At 35.1% G+C, this 18,712-nt stretch overlaps 1 protein-coding gene across 1 annotated transcript in view; it reads left to right on the top strand.

Moving 5' to 3' along the window:
* The window catches only part of Htr2c (5-hydroxytryptamine receptor 2C), a 211,956-nt gene that overhangs the window by 849 nt on the left and 192,395 nt on the right, over positions 1-18,712 (top strand). Inside the window, exon 2 of the mRNA XM_036174942.1 lies at positions 17,434-17,491. The gene's annotated coding sequence lies outside the window, so the exon portion shown is untranslated. The remainder of the gene's footprint in view (positions 1-17,433; positions 17,492-18,712) is intronic.

Consider the following 18,712-nt stretch of genomic DNA (forward strand, 5'->3'; position numbering starts at 1 on the left):
GGGACCCTTGCGCTCAGGGAAAGCTGTGAGAGTAAGACTGGGGTGGGGTCTCTACAAGTAAGGGGAGGGGGAGGAGACCAAGGAGGGGTGGGAAGGAGGAGGAGTAAAACTCAACTCGGGGTTTCTCTGGTCGAGGGGTTGGGCTGAGAAAGGTGCAATCGAGTAGGGGGATGCAAACTGTTCACCTTATTAAGAAATCAACTGGAGCCAAGTGGGATGGGGGCTCGGGGCTTGAAGTAGTGGGAGCCGGGCTGGAGGTCGGGTGGGGGGGGGGGGTGCCGCAAATGATCTCTATTATGTTCTTATTGAAACCGACCCTTATTTTCGGCGGGTCTGAGTGAACACACGTTAACTCTGGGAGATAACACACTGCGGATCTCTGTCTTGGTCTAACAGCTGCTGGCTGAATTTGAACAGCGTTGCTGATGGTCACGTAAGTTTAAGAGGATAAGGGTATCCAGCAAGCATTTTATTACTTTACCTAAGTCATTTGGCAACAGTTTTATATTTTGAAAAGAATTGTGGAAAAGTCTCCAACGCTTCCTCTTATCCAGATCTCTTTGCTCAGCTTAACCCCATACCACGGAATTGCTAAACATAAACAGGTTGCTGGTTCCTGGTGCGACATAAAGTTCGTCATTGCAAAACATGTCTGTGTGTCTGTTTCTTTTCTGCGCCGATCCCTTTGTGCCTTGCTTCCTGTTAGATGCTAGTAGGCGACTAGGTGACAAATAGTCTGCATTATGTTCCAGACCCCTTATTTTAAGTAACAGAGCCCCTCCAACAAACACAGAAGGTGATATTCAGCAGTTAGAGGATATTTAATTTAGTTCAGAATCACTGCCAGTACCTGGTAGGTTCTTCATTAATATTTACCAGTGTAAGTACCATTCAAGGAAGCTTTACCTGATTTGTTTAACATATATGCCCCTTACCATATACCTTCTCAGTAGACTAAGCACGGAAAGTGTCCATTTGGGGAGAAATGGGATTGAACTCAAATGTTGCAGGGGTTGGGGGGGGGGAGAAAATGTTGCGCAGTGAATAATTTCTGCACCCAGTTTGTTGCAGACAATCGTGACCTCACATAAACAGTGGTGAAAAAAAGATGTGGTATCAAGACAGACTTTAAATTTTTTCATTAAGAATTTTATATATATGATATACATACATACATACGTATATAAAATCATAAATTCTGACAAACAAAACATTAATGCAGCATACATAAACTGTCACCTGAAGTTCACTGCGCAACGACAATGAAAATGGGCAATTAACATGCACCACAGAAAATTATTTCTTAATTTCTTTTGCAGCATATCTCTCTCTCTCTCTCTCTCTCTCTCTCTCTCTCTCTCTCTCTCTCACACACACACACACACACACACACACACACACACACACACATACACACACATACACACACATACATACACACACACAAAAAAAAATACTTCCCTTTTGGAGAAGTATAATTTTTGGCATCTTTCTTTTGGGAAATCATCTACAACTCCCTACCACACCCTATAGGTAGGCGCTTTTTTTCTGCCTATACCTTGAGGAGGTAGACCATAGGGTATTTAATTATGTTTTTCATTCACTTAATTTGTTCTTCTGGTCCTCTTGGGAACTGAAAAATATATTTGCTCAGTGCACATCATTTCTCTCCTAATAGCACCTATCATCTGCTGCAGCAAATTCAAATCAAGCCCTGCTTGTTGGAAGGTGGATAAGGTTGTGGTAGCAATGGCCAGGTAGGATTGGGGTGCTTACACCAATACTGACAGGAGTTCTCTATCCCACAACAGAGAGAGGGAGGCCTGTTAACCCTTTCTCTGTTGTCTTTTGGGGATTTTTTTTTCTGCCATGTAGAGTTGTCATGGATGACAGTGATGACTTTTTTAGGTAATAACAGGACAGGCTTTGATGCAGTATGAATTCACGGGAAAAAGAAGAGCATGAGAACTGATATTTTTGAGAATCTCCTGGATGCCAGGCAGGGATTCAAGAGTACTGAATATATGCTTTATTTCATAATATCTTCATAGCATCGTTATGAATAGGAAAATCATATGTCAAATGTTATTGATACCAATCAATTTTCTCCCCAATTTCCAAAGATTCTCTCATAGATTAAGGCAAAGAAACACAAAGTGCTTCTTTATGCTTACACGGTTACCTGAGAAGAATGTGTCTATTCTCCAACAACAGAAATAAAAACTGAAGGGCTGCAGTCAAGGACTTGCTGAGCATGCCCAAAACAGTACGTTTGATCTCCAGCATTTCAAAAACAATTCCCTAATTTTAAGCTCAATACCTGTGACAATGTGCTCCTAATCTACTAAGGATTTAAAAAATATGAGCACTGACACCACAGAAGATGGTACATTTCCACTCTAAAAGATAAAGTCCAAAATTATGTTAGGTTTGCAGTATTCTCAATATTGTTTGGAATTTAACTGTTTAGGAATATTTCTTAATTTGGCTGATAAATACCCAAACCTCAATAATAGTCTAAAAACTGAATGAATCCTCAGTATCTTCCTGTTTCATTTTTGTTCCTCCAAATAAAGGAATCACAAAAAAATCATAATTTATGGTAAAGATTGTCAGCAACCAACATGAAGTTCCAGGATCTAATGGCTCCATAGTCTCCAGACTATTTGGTTAGTATCATTAACATGTGTCTTACCATTTCACTTACATAACAGTGGAATTCTTCAAGAAACAAGGATATACAACACTTTTGTTGAGATCATTTTAGTAGAGCATCCTTGAAAGCTTAATGTCTAATGAAATAAATGCTTAGTTAGTTCATTAACTTAGGTAGCCATAAGCCAACTGTGAAAACTTGACTACATTGGGGTCAATAAGATATTATTGTAATATAATAACACATAGTAATATAATATATAATGGTATAATAAATTAACCTTACTTGTTCATTGTGAAACATTATAACATACTTTGATTTTTTAAATTATTTTGCAAAGCTGTATTTTATATTATCTTTTGTCATCATTATAAAACACCTATGTTAATTTTCTGTGAATTGTACTGTTGAATCTCAGGAGAAAATCACCAATCATCAGTCTAATGAATGTATAATCTGTCACTGCCTTCAATCAGTTGTATCCTAGTAATTCACACATTCAGCATTGCAACCAACCTAGAATTTAAGTTGCACCATCATTTAACCGGCCACTATTAGACATTTTAATGCACAATTATAATAATATGAGCAGGATTTCAAATAATATGTACAAGATCTGGAATGTTGAGTTAGTCTCCTGCTACCCAGCACCTACCTCTGCTTTGATATAGATATAATAGGATGAAAAGGTTAAGAGATTCTTGTGTCCCAAATAAGAAGAGCCCTCTGGTGTGGGACAAAGAAAAACCAATATTTTTCTTTAAAGCAGGTTGATTATAAATGCGATCTCTTTCTAAAGAAGAAAAGGGGATATGATATAGATAGGATAAGATAAAAGGGTAGATTAATGAAGTTACTTCTAAAGAGCAACACATTTGACATACAGAACATCCCACAGCACTGCTTTATCTTTCTGCTGATACCTCTTTCCAGCTATGGTTAAGACTGTACCATCTACACTGTCCTAAAGACACAAGTTATAGCACATGTACACATCTAGCTGCCATTTAGTATTATAGTTAAAATGACCCTGATTCATACATGATCTAACTTGAAAAGAACTAGAAAAACCTTTTGACCCACAAACTGCCTTTAAGGCCCTTTGCATCACTTGAAATCCTACATTCAGGAACATTTTTTCTTTACTTTTAGTGGTGTCCTCTTTTAACCACACATGTCTACTTAATGGGCTAACAATGCCATTGCCTATCAATGAAGCATAACTGTACCATAGTTATCAGAATGCTTTGAGAACTGCACTATCTCACATAACACCATATATTGGTATGCTAAATTTCATACAAAAATGTATCCTCATGCATTCCTAAATATACATCTCCTAACATCAAGAAACACTGAAAAGTATAGATGGTCAGCCATTTCATTTGCCCCAAGTTTCTAAACATTCTCAGGATGGTAAGTAGAAGATAATTTCTGGGGTATAAGAAAGGGAGTATGTTTCTGATCAAAGCAGTGAATAAATGAGAAAAAGGGAATTAATTGAAGCAGTTTGCCAAGCCTCAGAGGAAAGAGTGTGAGTACTGAGTTTGGCCTTCTTCAGAAAATGAGACAGTTGAACTGGTAGTGCATCAGGGAGAGTGAGTGCTCCAACATGTATTATTCAGTAATAACAGGCTTTGGGGTGCATATAGTGTAAAAACTGAAAACAACTCAATAGTATGAAACCCGTCCCAGCTAATATCCAGACAAAAATTTCAGTGAATTAAATGGCTACAGTGGCCATGTTGTTTCATTTTCATAAAAACATATTTCTTCTTTAATGTCACTAGTAAAATGCCTTTGACTAAATGTCTTCTGTTCACATCTTTTTTAAAGTTCATTTCAAACTCACATATTTTTTTAATCAGGAATCAAGACTCATTCAATGTTTTTTATGTACAGCTCCCTACATTCAAATCAAGAAGATTTGATCAAGTTAGCAAGTAGTTACTCTTAAGAATATAAGAAAAGGATGATAGTAATAGTAATTCATTGAAAATTGCTGCATACTATATAATACACATGTATAAGAGGTTTATATATGCTTTCTCATTTAAGCCTCACAACTATCCCATGAGAAGGTAATAGTATTACCCAGGGTTTGAATATTGGAAAACTGAGGCATGGAAGCAGGTGAAATAATCTACTCAACTGTAATGAACAATCTCAATCATGAAAGCAGGCACTCTTGAATATAGTGGTCATGTTATTACACATTAAAGTCTCTTGTTTATGTTAGGCATTATTTTATAGTATTAGCCCTAGACTTTGAACAGGTGGATATGGATATGGAGATATTGACAGTCTCCTTTAACAATTGTCAAGGCAATAAAATGGGCATATAACATTTCAAGTAGATTTAGCCATCAATTAAAAAAAGATCAAATTATTTAGAAACATTGATTCCAGCAGACTGAGAGGTAAGCAGCTGAGTGAAAAGTTGTGCAGCACGGGGTCTTAATATCAGCATTCATGAGCAAGGTGACTTTAATTGTGAAGCCTACCTAGGCTACATAGCAAGACCCTTATTCAAAAATAATAAGTCTCGTCTCAAAAAGGGAAAGAAGAAAAGCAAAGGCCATGGGAGTTACAGATTTTAACACAAACAATGAGCTGAGATGGGGGAATAGCATATAGAGTGATAAGATAAGCACCAAGGCTACTTCAGTTAAGTATGCTTAACTCTATATGGTATGTACGTGGTGCCACTGGAACCTAGACCAGTCATATTTGGTCATTTTAGAAAGCTGGGTACTTGGGATTCAAGCAGGAAAACTGAAGTTCTGGAAGTGAATAACTAGAATAACAGAAAGTTGCTAGAACTATTGGAGAAACTTCAGAAAATATGGAAAGACTGTGGTATGAAGCTCACCCTATCAAACATTCATCATGCCTATGTGGTCTTCCAGGTCTGGCTCATACTCTACAGCCTGCAGCAAGCTTTTGCAAACTGGCACTTATCTATGATGAAGGCCTTTCTAAAATCTGTAATCAATTAGGAAATTTAAATTAATTGTACTGCCAAGAGTAGGCACTTAAAGTTTTGTACTGCTAAGAACTCAGGCATCTAGCACAATTATTTCCCTGGACAAAGTTTCAGACAATTAAAAATTTACAAATCTTAACTTAGATTAGCTAAAGTTTAGTCCTAAAATACAGTTTTATTTTATTTTATTTTATTTTGAGACAGGGTTTCCCTGTGTAGCTTTGCACCTCTCCTGGAACTCACTTGTTAGCCCAGGCTGGCCTCGAACTCACAGAAATTCACCTGCCTCTGCCTCCTGAGTGCTGGGATTAAAGGCGTGTGCCACCACTGCCCGGCTCAGTTTTATTTTTTATTTCACAGTGAAATATATACACGTCGAGCATGTTTGACCATTTGGTTGACTACTCGCTAGGTGGTAAACATGTGCTGAATATGTAGGGCCATATTAATATGTATTAATGTGCTTAATATGTAGCTCTATTCCACAACTTTGCTATTATTTGAACTTTAACCAGTTAACTCAGTGATCCATGGTATTTTTGTGATGTGGGTTGATGAGCAAGTCTAATTGTCTCTTTTTTCTAATTATAGGATATCAGAAGTTATGACTCCTAAATTGCTTACAGTGATAAGACCATGAATGCGTAGGCTTCATAATTTTAAACATTTAAAGTTAACTTTATGATTTATAGCATGTTCATACATCATTCTGCTTTTGGATTAGTCATTGACTCCTGGAAGCTTAATAGGTCTATATCTTCTACTTTCACATATGACCAAAAAGAACTTGAGGAAACTGATGCTTTTATTCTTGTGTGAAATAAATCCACAGGAGCTGGCACTATTCTAGCAATATTTTCAGACATATATTTAACGGAGCAAAAATGAATGGGTTTATTGATAGACTTATTTCTTTATCCTTTCATCACATATTTACTTTAAAATCATTGCAAATGGCAAAGAATGTATAAAATAATTATGCAGTAAAATGATTATTCATTAATACCATGATTCTTGCTCTTCCAGATCTTATTTAAGTAGCCAATATAGTAGATTCATTAGGTGGGAGGATTAGTTCCCCCCTTTCATTGGGTAACATTCTATCTCAATTTTTAAAATATATCTACTACTGAACATCAACCAATTTTCTAAATTTTATTTAATTAAATCTATAAAATGTACTTTCTATATGCAGCAAATATATATTCCAAATGAGTCAACTATATGATGAATTATCTGTAAGGATAATGGAATTTCATCAAGTATTATTTTAAGGTCTTGGTGTATCTACAATGCTATTTTAGATGATTGATAGAAGCTAACATGCATGTTATATAAAACTTTCCCAAAGAAACTAGTATTCTATCCCCCCCCCGAATAAATTAGAGGGAAATAGAACTGACCCATTTTCCTCAGGTCTACCACTTCTTTCTCTCATTCCCATTCTGATTGTAGACTCTTATTGCCAGTTCTTTAACTAAAACTGTCGAAAGACAATCTCCATTCCAAATTTGAGCTGAACACATACTCCACTTTAATCACAATGCACAAATAATGCAGAGTAATTAAAGGGTTAATAGCAATAGAATGACTAACTAGTTGTGAATTGCCAAATAAAAATAAAGTGAGTGCCAGGAAATTTGTGACGTAATGAACCTCCGGTAAGGTAGGACTTTGGCAATGACAGCAGACAAGTTCTCCTGCTTAGTTAAGTGGGAATTGTACAGTTTTTACCATAAAGAGTAGGGAAGAAAACTATATTGCTGACTACAAAGCCAAGAAGCAAAAAGCCAGGCATAGTGGTGTGTGCCTGTACTCACAAGGTTGAGGCAGGAGAGCAGTGCACTGGAGGCTAGCCTGTGTTACAAATCAAGTTGTTATGAAGTACATAGCAAGATCCGATCTCACATCAAACACAAATAAAGTAAGAAATAATGCTTAAAATGCAATTGTTTTACAATTTTATATGCAATATAGAAAAAGTCACCGGTTAAAGTAAAAGATCTAATTACATACATAAAATCATCAAATTATCCATTTGAATTTTAAAGAAACTATTACCTGGCACTTAGCATATGGTGTTTTATTTCATTTTTGTTCATTGCTTTTAACTTAATAGTTCAGAGTTCAGTGCTTCTATTTGCTAATCATGATATCAAAGATTTTATAAGCATTGTCTTGGATTTTAAGTTGAGTACTAGCTATCTATTTTATCAGGTCATATATTCACAAATAAAGTTTTTTATTCATGTTTATGTGCATAAACTATAGTTTACTTGAATATCTTTTGGCTGAGTAATATTAAAAATTACAGGCACTATGGAAAAGTTTTTAAGCTGTAAAGTTAAGAATTAAGTGACCAGAGTTCTAGTCTTTTATACATCTCGGTGTCGGTGTCCTTTGCTGTTCAAAGAGTAAACCCTGGGCAGATCAGTAGTAGAGCACTTAGCTAGCACGCATGTGTTTGGATCAGTCTTCAGTACTGGAAGAAAAAAGGGTAAACTGAGTGCTTACTAATGACTTTTCAAATACTATAAACTTAAGAAAAACTTCAGTTCTGAAAAATGAGTTCAAACAATAATAATGGGAAGATAATAGATTTTTCTGTTTCACAAAATAACAGCTGTGATTCCTCAACAACACAAGAAACTGTTATACAAGCGAAAATCAATCCTCTGGTCTCGAACCTGTAATTGTCCCATTCGCTCCAGTTCCACGTTTGAAATCATTCATCTTTTAAGGGTAACTAAGTGGAAATATCTCTTGTTTTTCTTTTATTGCTTGAAGTGAACATAAGAGATTCTTACTAAACAAAAACAAAACTAACATAATTATGGCTTGTGATCTGAATTAAATTATAGTGCAGCTCCAAACCTGACAAAAGGGAATTATTTAATGATGTCAAAAACATAAAGGTATACTTTACTGTTAACGTAGTATATCACTTACCAACTTCCTTACGATATACAAATGTTACTTGAGGAATAATTAATATTTATTCAGTAGAATTTATAACTAATATCCATGGCTGGGTGTGATGACCCACCCCAGTCTGTAGGCCCAGAAAATGAGAAGGGGAGCCAAGAGGATCAGAAGTTGCAGGGTCATCTTTGACTATATAGTGGATTCAATAGCCTAGGTTGCATGAGACTATGTCAACACACACACATATGCACATACACAGATTCTAGCCATTTTTATTTGTGTATATAATGTGATTATATACTAGGAAGAGAAAGTTATGGCTTTAAAAACCCTTTTGAGTTTTGGAAATGTCACAGCAGTCAAAAAGGTAAAAGTTAAATGAACCAAAAGCTTCACACAAAGTTATTTCTAACAACAGCAAAATTTCAGGGATTCATATTGTCAGCCTGTGAACATAGATAATTGTTATCCACAGTAAAAAACAAAATTGGAGCTATTTTTCATTTTACTAGGTATTACATAACAGGTACATTTATGATACTCTTCCTAATATCTATTTATATTAAATGTATGTTATGCATACAAATACAATTGTTTTGTTGACAGGAACTCACTGTGCAGGTCTACCTCTCACTTTGTAGACTATGCAGGCCTCAAATTCATGATTCTCCTAACATTGACTAAAGAATGTTGGGATTGCATATGTGTACCACCATACCCAGCATATTTCAAGTATTTTCTATTTCTTGCAATTAAAAAAATTCTACTATAGGGTTAAATTTCAGCTAAAGATCCACCCTTACACTCTATACTGTACTTTCCCTCTCTTTCATTTAACTTTTTTCTAACAAAAGCAACACAATGCTTAAAGTGCTTAAAAATATACTCACGCCGGGCGGTGGTGGCACACGCCTTTAATCCCAGCACTTGGGAGGCAGAGCCAGGCGGATCTCTGTGAGTTTGAGGCCAGCCTGGGCTACCAAGTGAGTTCCAGGAAAGGTGCAAAGCTACACAGGGAAACCCAGTCTTGAACCCTGCCGCCCCCAAAAAAAACCTATATACTAACATAACACCCTTATTAGTGGTAGGTCTGCTTTTTACATAATAATAGCATTCACATCTGGTCATATAGCTCCTATATGTTCTCTTATTTTATTTTCAACTTAACTACAATTAATTAGGGCCCATCATTTATGCAAATGAGACACCTAATAGTAAATAAGTTGAAATAATGTATTCGTGATCACACACTTACTTGTACAACCAGATTGAAACAATACCATGCTTTCTCATTTAAGATTATACAGGACTTCCTGTAATCCCTCTGCTTTCTATGTTATGGATAGTTCCACAGAAATTTTGGTATGTCCTTGGTAGTAGTGTTTGCCTAAAGTGTGAGGCTCTTAGTTTTATCTCCTGCATCATTAAAACGATAATTATATAGAGGTGTGTGTGTGTGTGTGTGTGTGTGTGTGTGTGAGAGAGAGAGAGAGAGAGAGAGAGAGAGAGAGAGAGAGAGAGAGAGAGAGAGAGAGAGAGACAGAGGATAAAACTTAACTCAGGAATGATTAAAATGATAAATGTGTGTTTCTGCAGAAGAGTAGACATTCATTTAAATGTGGTCAAAGGTTATATAAACATAGTTGATTGATGAACAATATGTCTTTGATGAAAACCTTAATAAAAACCAAATCATTTTCTGTAGAATAAATTGGGATACCAGCCATCACATTGTACTTTAGCCAAGCAAGGTTTCTTAAAAGTCAATCAAACTCAGTTTGATTTCTTCTTCTAATTTTCCCCAAATTCTTCAAATTCTTGTGTTTTTTCTCTTATAATTATTAGCCCCACTTTGTTCATATATACTGTGATGTTCAAAGTCTATGTAACAGAAGGTGCTTTCATTTCTTACAATGACACTTTCTACATTATTGTTGAATGATGCTATAATAATATATGTAACACTGATTCTTAGATTTAAACCTTCCTTTATTTCCAGAAAAAAACTAGTAAAAATCAAAATATCATATTATTTTGTTGCAAAATCACTTTTCAGTGGAGAATTCCCAATAAGAATTCACTAATACCTTGCTTAATATCAGTGTTGCTAACTTCCAGGCTAAGATTGAACTTCATGACTAGAAATAGTCTGGATCATTAAACATATTCTTAGATTTATATGGGACACACAGCTGATTAGTGTGTAAAGGCTTCAAAGGACAATGAAGGTCATGGGTACCTGTTCAACTAACTAGAGCCCGTTATTACAATTCCATGCAACCTTTTCTGACCCCATATTAGAAGTTTTCTGCTTTTGTATTCAAAGTGCCTTTGAATCTTTGGGGATGACTTTAGACACTAGAAAGAAGAGAATGGAAGGCCATTATAGTTTGTTCACAACTCCTATCAGGGCTCCCTTTTGATTTCTAATTGCTTTCCCACAAAAACCATATCCAAATATCATTTCATCATTTTTAATGAATCTAAAATTGTACTATTTGTATTCATGTAAAATTATTTCAAAGTAATCATTCAGTTTTCTGTACTAAGACCTTAAACTTTGGCACCCAAGCCTCTTCTTGATCTGTTTTAGGAATCATGCAGATTTCTATTTTCATCAATGGAGACTTACCTTTGGAAGCCTGACAGAAAATATATCACCTGTGCTTAGAGTCATATAACTGTCAAACAAGAATTTGATGTCCATTTCCTCCTTTGCTAAAATCACTACCATAAATTATATTGGTAGGCAACAAAAATAAGGACATTATACTGTAAAGAAGTATTAAATAGATGTCATACATATAATTAGGAAAGACTACCAGCATGTAAGTAAATAATCTGTATATTTGGCTCTGATATCATCAGTCATCTGATTATAAAGTAACTGTTAGTTTCCAATACCAAGAGGCTATTTATTTTTACTAGATTATTTTTGGTAATATTAACAAGATACTTTATAATTTTCAAGGTATAGATGATGCTGTGAAAGGAACCATGAATTAAGTACTAAACATTCTAAGGAAACTATGGAATTAAAGTGTCCTCATATTTCTGAGAATATATATGTGTGTGTGTGTGTGAATATTATACTAATATATGAAAATCCATATACTGCAGATGGATTTTTGAGAATAAAAACATTAAATATAATGTTCTTGTGTGTTAGAGAGAGAGAGAGAAAGACAGAGACATAGAAAGAGACAGAGACAGAGGAGAGGGAGAGAGAAAGAGAAAGGGAGAAAGGGGAAAGAAAAAGAGAGGAGAGAGAGCTAGAGAGCAAGTGAGCATGAGAGCAAGAGAAGAGATTTGTTGGGGACAGGGTCTGAGCATTCATGGAGGTCAGAGGACAACATTTTGACTTCTGTTCTCTCCTTCCACCTCTACATGGGTTGCAGGGATTGGCCTCAGGTTAGCTGGACCATGCTGCAGGTGCTTTACCCACAGAGACATCTTTCTGGCCACTGCTATGTTTTAATGATGCTGAAAGTAAGGTTAAGATACAGTTCTTGACTAATTTTAGGTAACATGGATAGCTATTATTAGTGTTGAAGCCATAGAGATAATTCTAGTCTTTTAACTCTGAATTCTGGTTCTTTCTCCACATAGTTCACTACCTCTTGAAGGCTGTGTGGCATAATAAGAGAAAGCTTTTAAAATTTTGACTACATCATACTGTCCTTGAGAATAACGTCATGCTTAATAAATTCAGAGTGAACAGAAAATACATTTGCATTCTTGGCTTCAAAAATTAGAAACTTCATACAAATATGTGAATATCTTGAAGACTATGGCTTTTCTTATTACTGATATGAACATAGAAGACATAATGATGTTTGTGTTATATATCATATGCATGCATATTCACAACAGTAGGAAAAGCAGAGTAATTTTTGAGGCTTACATTCGACTGAGCAGTCGATTGGCCAGATACAGTTATTTATGTTAGCTTTGATTTCTAAATTTGAACAACTGACGTCTGAAACAGCTCAAGGCTGGATGCTTACTCTTGAAATTACATCTCTTAAAAATGTACAAACGCAAGCATGAGTCACTAGCTACAGAAGTCCATCTTTAATCCATTATGTCATTTTCATAAGGAAGCAAACCAGTGACCTTCAGTCATTTTAAAGGCAATGACTCTGAGCAAAAGAGTATGTGAAATATGCAATCACAACAATAACAATCAACGAACTCAGGTAAAAAATAGCTTTGTAAAATGAAATCTGTTTCATTGTATAACTATATTCCCATATATACATATATATGTATATTTTTGTATATATATATGTGTGTGTGTGTGTGTGCGCGCGCGCGCGCGCACGTGCGTGTGTATACATATTTATATGTGGGATGGGCTTGAAACTATATTGAAACATTCATTTCATGTATCATTATATTGATATGGAGAAATCATGTCTCCTTTTGGACAATTTAAGAATGGACTCAGATGAAAGCATAAAGTAAAATTTTATTAGAATGTACAGAATAATTCCAAACTGTAAAGCCACAGAAGCTGCCCAAGGGAAGAGAATGGAGGAGCAAAGGCAAAAAGACCATACCCTTTAGGCTGGCGTGCACATCACACATGGCAAACAAATAGCTACATGGCAGAAAGGCTTTAAAGAAAAAGTAAAGAAGCCCAAAACGTTGCATGAGACCACGATATAGAAATGGAGAGACTCTAATAAAGAGTCGAGTCAGGATTCAAACTGCGAAGGCTGGGGGCACATTTTTCATGGCACCTTAAGTAACAAACAGCCCACCAGTTCATAAATATGTCAAATAATGCATAAAATGTACTCTGAGTACAATATCTGTTCAGACCCAGTGCTCTCCTCCAGGCCTGGGTTAGAACGCAAGCCTAGAGGAAGACATCTTATGATGGCTTCTCCAAGAATGTGTGAATTCTTAAATACCTCAGTTCACTTCTAAAAGTGAGGGAACCACTAATTATTAGTACCAAATTGATGGAAAACTGTGTATGATGTTATATACTGGGCAGAGGTCTGTCGTGTAAGGTTTTATTCTTGGAATCCAAGGTTGTAGCAGTGTTAGGACAATGACTTAACTCTGTGCCTTCTGCTAAGGTAAAGGACAAACACACAAAGTGGCAATAGGCATATCAAATTTTTATTCTGCCATCTATCACATTGTGGGTGGAAAGAAGGAGTCAATGTTTTTTAACAAAAGCAGCTGCTTTTAAACAAAGTTTGTTTAGAGGATAAATCACTTGTTACACAAATGTGAGGAGCAGAGTTCAAAACCCAGTATCTATTTAAAATTGCAAGTTTAATGGCCTGAGTTTGATACCTGATCTCATGGTGGAAGGAGAGAACCAACTCCTCAAAGTTGTCTGACTTCCACATGTGCACTGTGCCACATACCTGCCAACACACATACACTACACATACATATATGATGATGGTGGTGGTGGTTATGACAGTTAAACAACTTGAAAAACAAGTCATCCAGCAAATAGATTTTCCTTCGGTTTGTCAGATCATGACATTTAAACAACTTGAACAACAAGTCAGCTAGCAAGTAGAATTTCCTTTGGTTTGTCAGATCCTATTGAACTTTTGACCACTATTGCAAGTATCACCGACAGTCCATTCTATTATTCTCTTGACAAGACACAGTAAGTTTAAAAGGCAATATCAGATTAGGACAGCAAAAACTGAGAATTTAAAGACTGAATGTAACTTGAGGTGAAATCTAAGAAAATCTAAACTAACAACCCAACACAATAAAGCAGAAAATTACCTTGGTGTTTAAATAACACTCAGTGAAAGAGAACAAAATTGTTTAGAACAGTGTGGACGAAATAGAGAAAATCAGAGCCTCTTTATGCTAGAATTTATATCAACTACAGGGCTGGCAGAAACCACAGTGTTAGCCGTCAAAACATGGTGTGGAGGACGACAAAGGTGCAGGATAGAGATGTTTTGCACCTTCATGGAGGTGCCTGCCACACAGATATAAACAGTTCCCCAAACTGACTAAACTACTTTCAGAATGAGCACATTTTATTACATATTAATCATACTTCTTTAAAAATTCCTTGAAAATCCAAATAAGCAGGGAAAGTATCCCTGCAGTATCTCTGTGACCTTGCTTTAATCCTAAATGAAGGGAGTTTCCTTCTTCGTCCATGACTATGATAATCCGAATGCACAAAGAAGCACATTCAGCTCTTTTGTGTCATTAGCATCCAGCTGCTCAGGTCTCAATATTGGCATTTTCATGATATCTTTGGTAAGCATTGCATTTGAAAAACCTGCTTTTTCACTATTGCTTCAACTGAGATTCTGTTCAGTCTTCACTGCCTTCTTAGGCATTTTAAAAGACAATTTTGAATTGAAATTACATTTTTATAATATCTTTATAAGAGTAGGCTAGGAACAAAATAGCAACATTTTGTGTAATGCTTAGTAAAATCTCTTAAATAATCACAGAATCATCCTCAATGGCACTTCATATCAATTATAAGTCTTGTCAAAAGTAATAATATCATAATTAGGAAACTTTAAAATGTACACTTTGAAAATGTTTATATTAGTATTTGTATATTTAACTATATTATACTTATATTGATATGTTTAAATATATAAAGTACAGTGGTGCTCAGGGCGATCGTCACTGACCCACAAGAAATTAGAGAAATCAAACATTGTGAGAATTTAAAATTGTAATAGTTCAATAAGGTAAGGAGAGATCAAAGACTTGATCTGATAATACACATCATAAAATGTAACTGAAATTCATAGTTAGCTGATGTGGAAAAGATATGTTGAGAGATGAAAATATTACCATAAAGAAGGATGTGAGCCATGAGAGACAGATATATGAAAATTGCCATAAAATTGAGGCTTGCCTGGGCTACATAATTCCATTAAAAAACAATAACAAAGAAAATTTTATGATTAGGCTGGGAGGACACACTCAGGAAGGAAATAATTAACTTTAGTGAAGGAAGTCCTCTTTTTCAGAATTAGCATTTTAAAAATCTACTCTAGTGCACGATTGGAACCTTGGGCTTACACAGGGACACTTTGCTCAGCCTGGAAGGAGGGGACTGGACCTGCCTGTACTGAATCCACCAGGTTTAAATGAATCCCCAGGGGAGTCTTGGCCCTGCAGGAGATGGGAATGGAGGGGAGGGGCTGGGGGAGGACAGGGGAACCCATGGCTGATGTGTAAAATTAAAACACAAATATAATAATAATTTTAAAAAATCTACTCTAAAACATTAGACAGGTCAGAAAATATATTTGCTTGTAAGTTTCAGAGAAATTTAAAAAACCTACAAGATTAGATGCTTTTTCATGGAGGAACAGAAATGCTTCATTATAAGATACCTCATGTGAGGGAAAACCTGGAATAAACAAATCCTAAAGATGACGTTACATTGTTCTGGCTGCAATAGTCACATGTAACCACAAGGGGGAGCAATTCCACTTGCTGCAGTTCTGTGACCCAAAAAACCCCAGTTTATTCCCTCCGTAGGTACTGTAAAATTAGGTAAAATTAATTTAAATGACAGCCGCAACAGGTAGAGTAAAGATTCCTACCATGTAATGAGATATCCTTTGTTGCAATGCGACCTATTCTTTGTATCATGTAAAGCGATTGGTATTGCCATGTGCGTCTTCACTAAGTACAGACTCTAACCTGTATTTGAAAACAACTGGTAGATTTTGGATCTCTGCCTCATGAAATGTGTTAGAGAGAACTAGCTTTGTGCATCTTTCCCCCAAAGAAATTGACTTACTTATTGTAAGCATTTTGAAGTTTCCATACAACAGAATCTTAATTTTGAACATTTAGTCTCACAGTCGTTGCAATGTATCTTTGCACTAACTTCTCGAAGTGACAAAAAGGTGCTCATATAGAATTATAAATATTAAATGTATTTGTAAATATAATTTAGATAAGAAGAAAATTTTATTTTTATCTAGGTTGTTTGTGTCCTATTTGAACTCACAACTACTTTATTGTACTGTCATAAATAATCAGAACTAGAGTAAGTTATTGGTATAATAATTATTTCTTGTGAAATATAATCACATCAAATTATTTAAATTGTGACTTTAAAAGTCATAATATACATATGTTATATTATTCATGTCAAGTTCTGTTGATAGGTCTATGAGTTGATTAAATTATTTAATAATCTTAAGTCATAGAATGATACTTTCTATATATTTTTCATAATTCTAATAGTGTCTACTTGGCTCCATTTTACTTGGCTGACCAGAAATATTTACTTTGTATTTTAGGGAAATAACTATGTTTAAAACATCTTGGTCATGTTTGTAGTGTTTAGAGAATTTTTTCCTGTTTAATATAAGAAATTGGCATTATTAAAAGTTTGTCCTAGTACAAAAATGTACCTAATATTTGTTTTGACCTTGATTTTTCTTTCTAAAATAAATGGGCACAAAACTGATGCTGTTATGATAATGGACATTTAAATGATGATGGTCAAGTGTTATTTTCTTTCTCAGAGGCTATTGTCTAAGAACCTATGGATCAAGTACCATTTAACTGGAGCTCTGTAAATTGTCTTTTGTGAAATCACAGTCCAACTTAGCATTTGATGTAGAATTTTGCTGATTCATTTAGAATACCAAATTGACATAGGATTTCCTCTTTAGTAGAAAGACAAACAGTGGTACACCTGCTGTACTGATGCTTCATTTGGAAAACCTTGATTTAAGATTTTCATGTGGAGTTTGTGGATAGTATTCCTATTATTTTTTCAGTCAGGTCAGGCCTTACCAATGAAAACTGAAGAGATACCTTAACTAAGACCTTCCTTATAGAGTTCTTATTGTACTTTTTTCTTCATGTTCAATTTCAGGGTTCTCAAACAATACCTGCAAGCATAGGCCAACGAACACTGTCTTCACAAATTAATTGTAAGTATACTGATAAGCATGCCTTGAGATTCTTATTTTGAATTAATATTTAACCATTATATAGGTGAATACATTTATTTTGAAAACTTAAGCCTACCCCCAAACTACTAAAATTTTTACCATTAGTGGCTTACTGCATGTGAAAAAATTATCTAATTGATTAAAAACATTTTAATGCAACCTAAAGCAATTATGTTTTTAATCAAATTATTTTTTACCAAGTTATGTGTGATGCAGACATCCTTACCAATTTGCAAACCACTATTTCAACTTTGTGGTAAGAAAATATAAAATCAGATATTATGTTGGGAAAATTTGGTCAGTGATGAAAAATCGTGATCTCTCGATTTCCTCCTATAGTGACAAACTCATAGCTGTGATTTGGAATAAGGAAATCGGGCTATCATTTCCTGGTGGTAAATATTAGAAAGCAAAGCTCTTTAAATATTCTTGATAAATGAGGTTGGTAGAGTACTTGACCGAGTAGTGGAAGAAACTGGGTTCCATCCCCAGCACCAAAATAAAAGAGTTATCATCATCATCATCATCATCATCATCATCATCATCATCACCATCATCAACAACAACAACTTCACAGGCCAAGTATAAAGAAGGTAAGGATCTTTGTTTTCAGTCACAATTCTGTAAAGTAGTAAAGACAAGTTATCAATCATTAAAGTTGAAAAGCAGAGAATGGAATCTGGGCTTGTTGGCACACACCTTTAATCCCAGCACGCTGGAGGAAGAGGCAGTTTGAGGCCAGCCTGGTCTACAGAGTAAGTTCTAGGACAGCCAGGGCTACATAGAGAAACCCTGTCTCAAAAAGAAAAAGAAAATGAAAGTAAAGGAAAAGAAAAGCATGATTATGTTCTCTGTTAAATTTCTCACTGTCACATTTATGCAGTTAATACCATAAAATTAATTTACAATTGTAGTTTTGGAAGAAGAATTAATTATTGTAGAATCTAATTCATTACTATAGGGATATTTCAATGTGTACTTTTAGTAGAGTGTTAATGTATAATTATACATAAAAATAACCAGTGCAAAAATAAAGTGAAAGATGTAAGCCTATTAAATTTCAAAAGATATTCAGAAGAAAATCTGGTTGGGAATAGGACTGTCTGCTACACACATAATTGATGATTTAAAAAATGAAAGAAAGAAGAAATCAGTGAGTTTTTCAACAAGATGGATATATCAAAATGGCTACATTAAAAT

The sequence above is a fragment of the Onychomys torridus genome, chromosome X (genome assembly GCF_903995425.1).
Source record: "Onychomys torridus chromosome X, mOncTor1.1, whole genome shotgun sequence".
NCBI classification, from domain to species: Eukaryota; Metazoa; Chordata; class Mammalia; order Rodentia; family Cricetidae; genus Onychomys; species Onychomys torridus.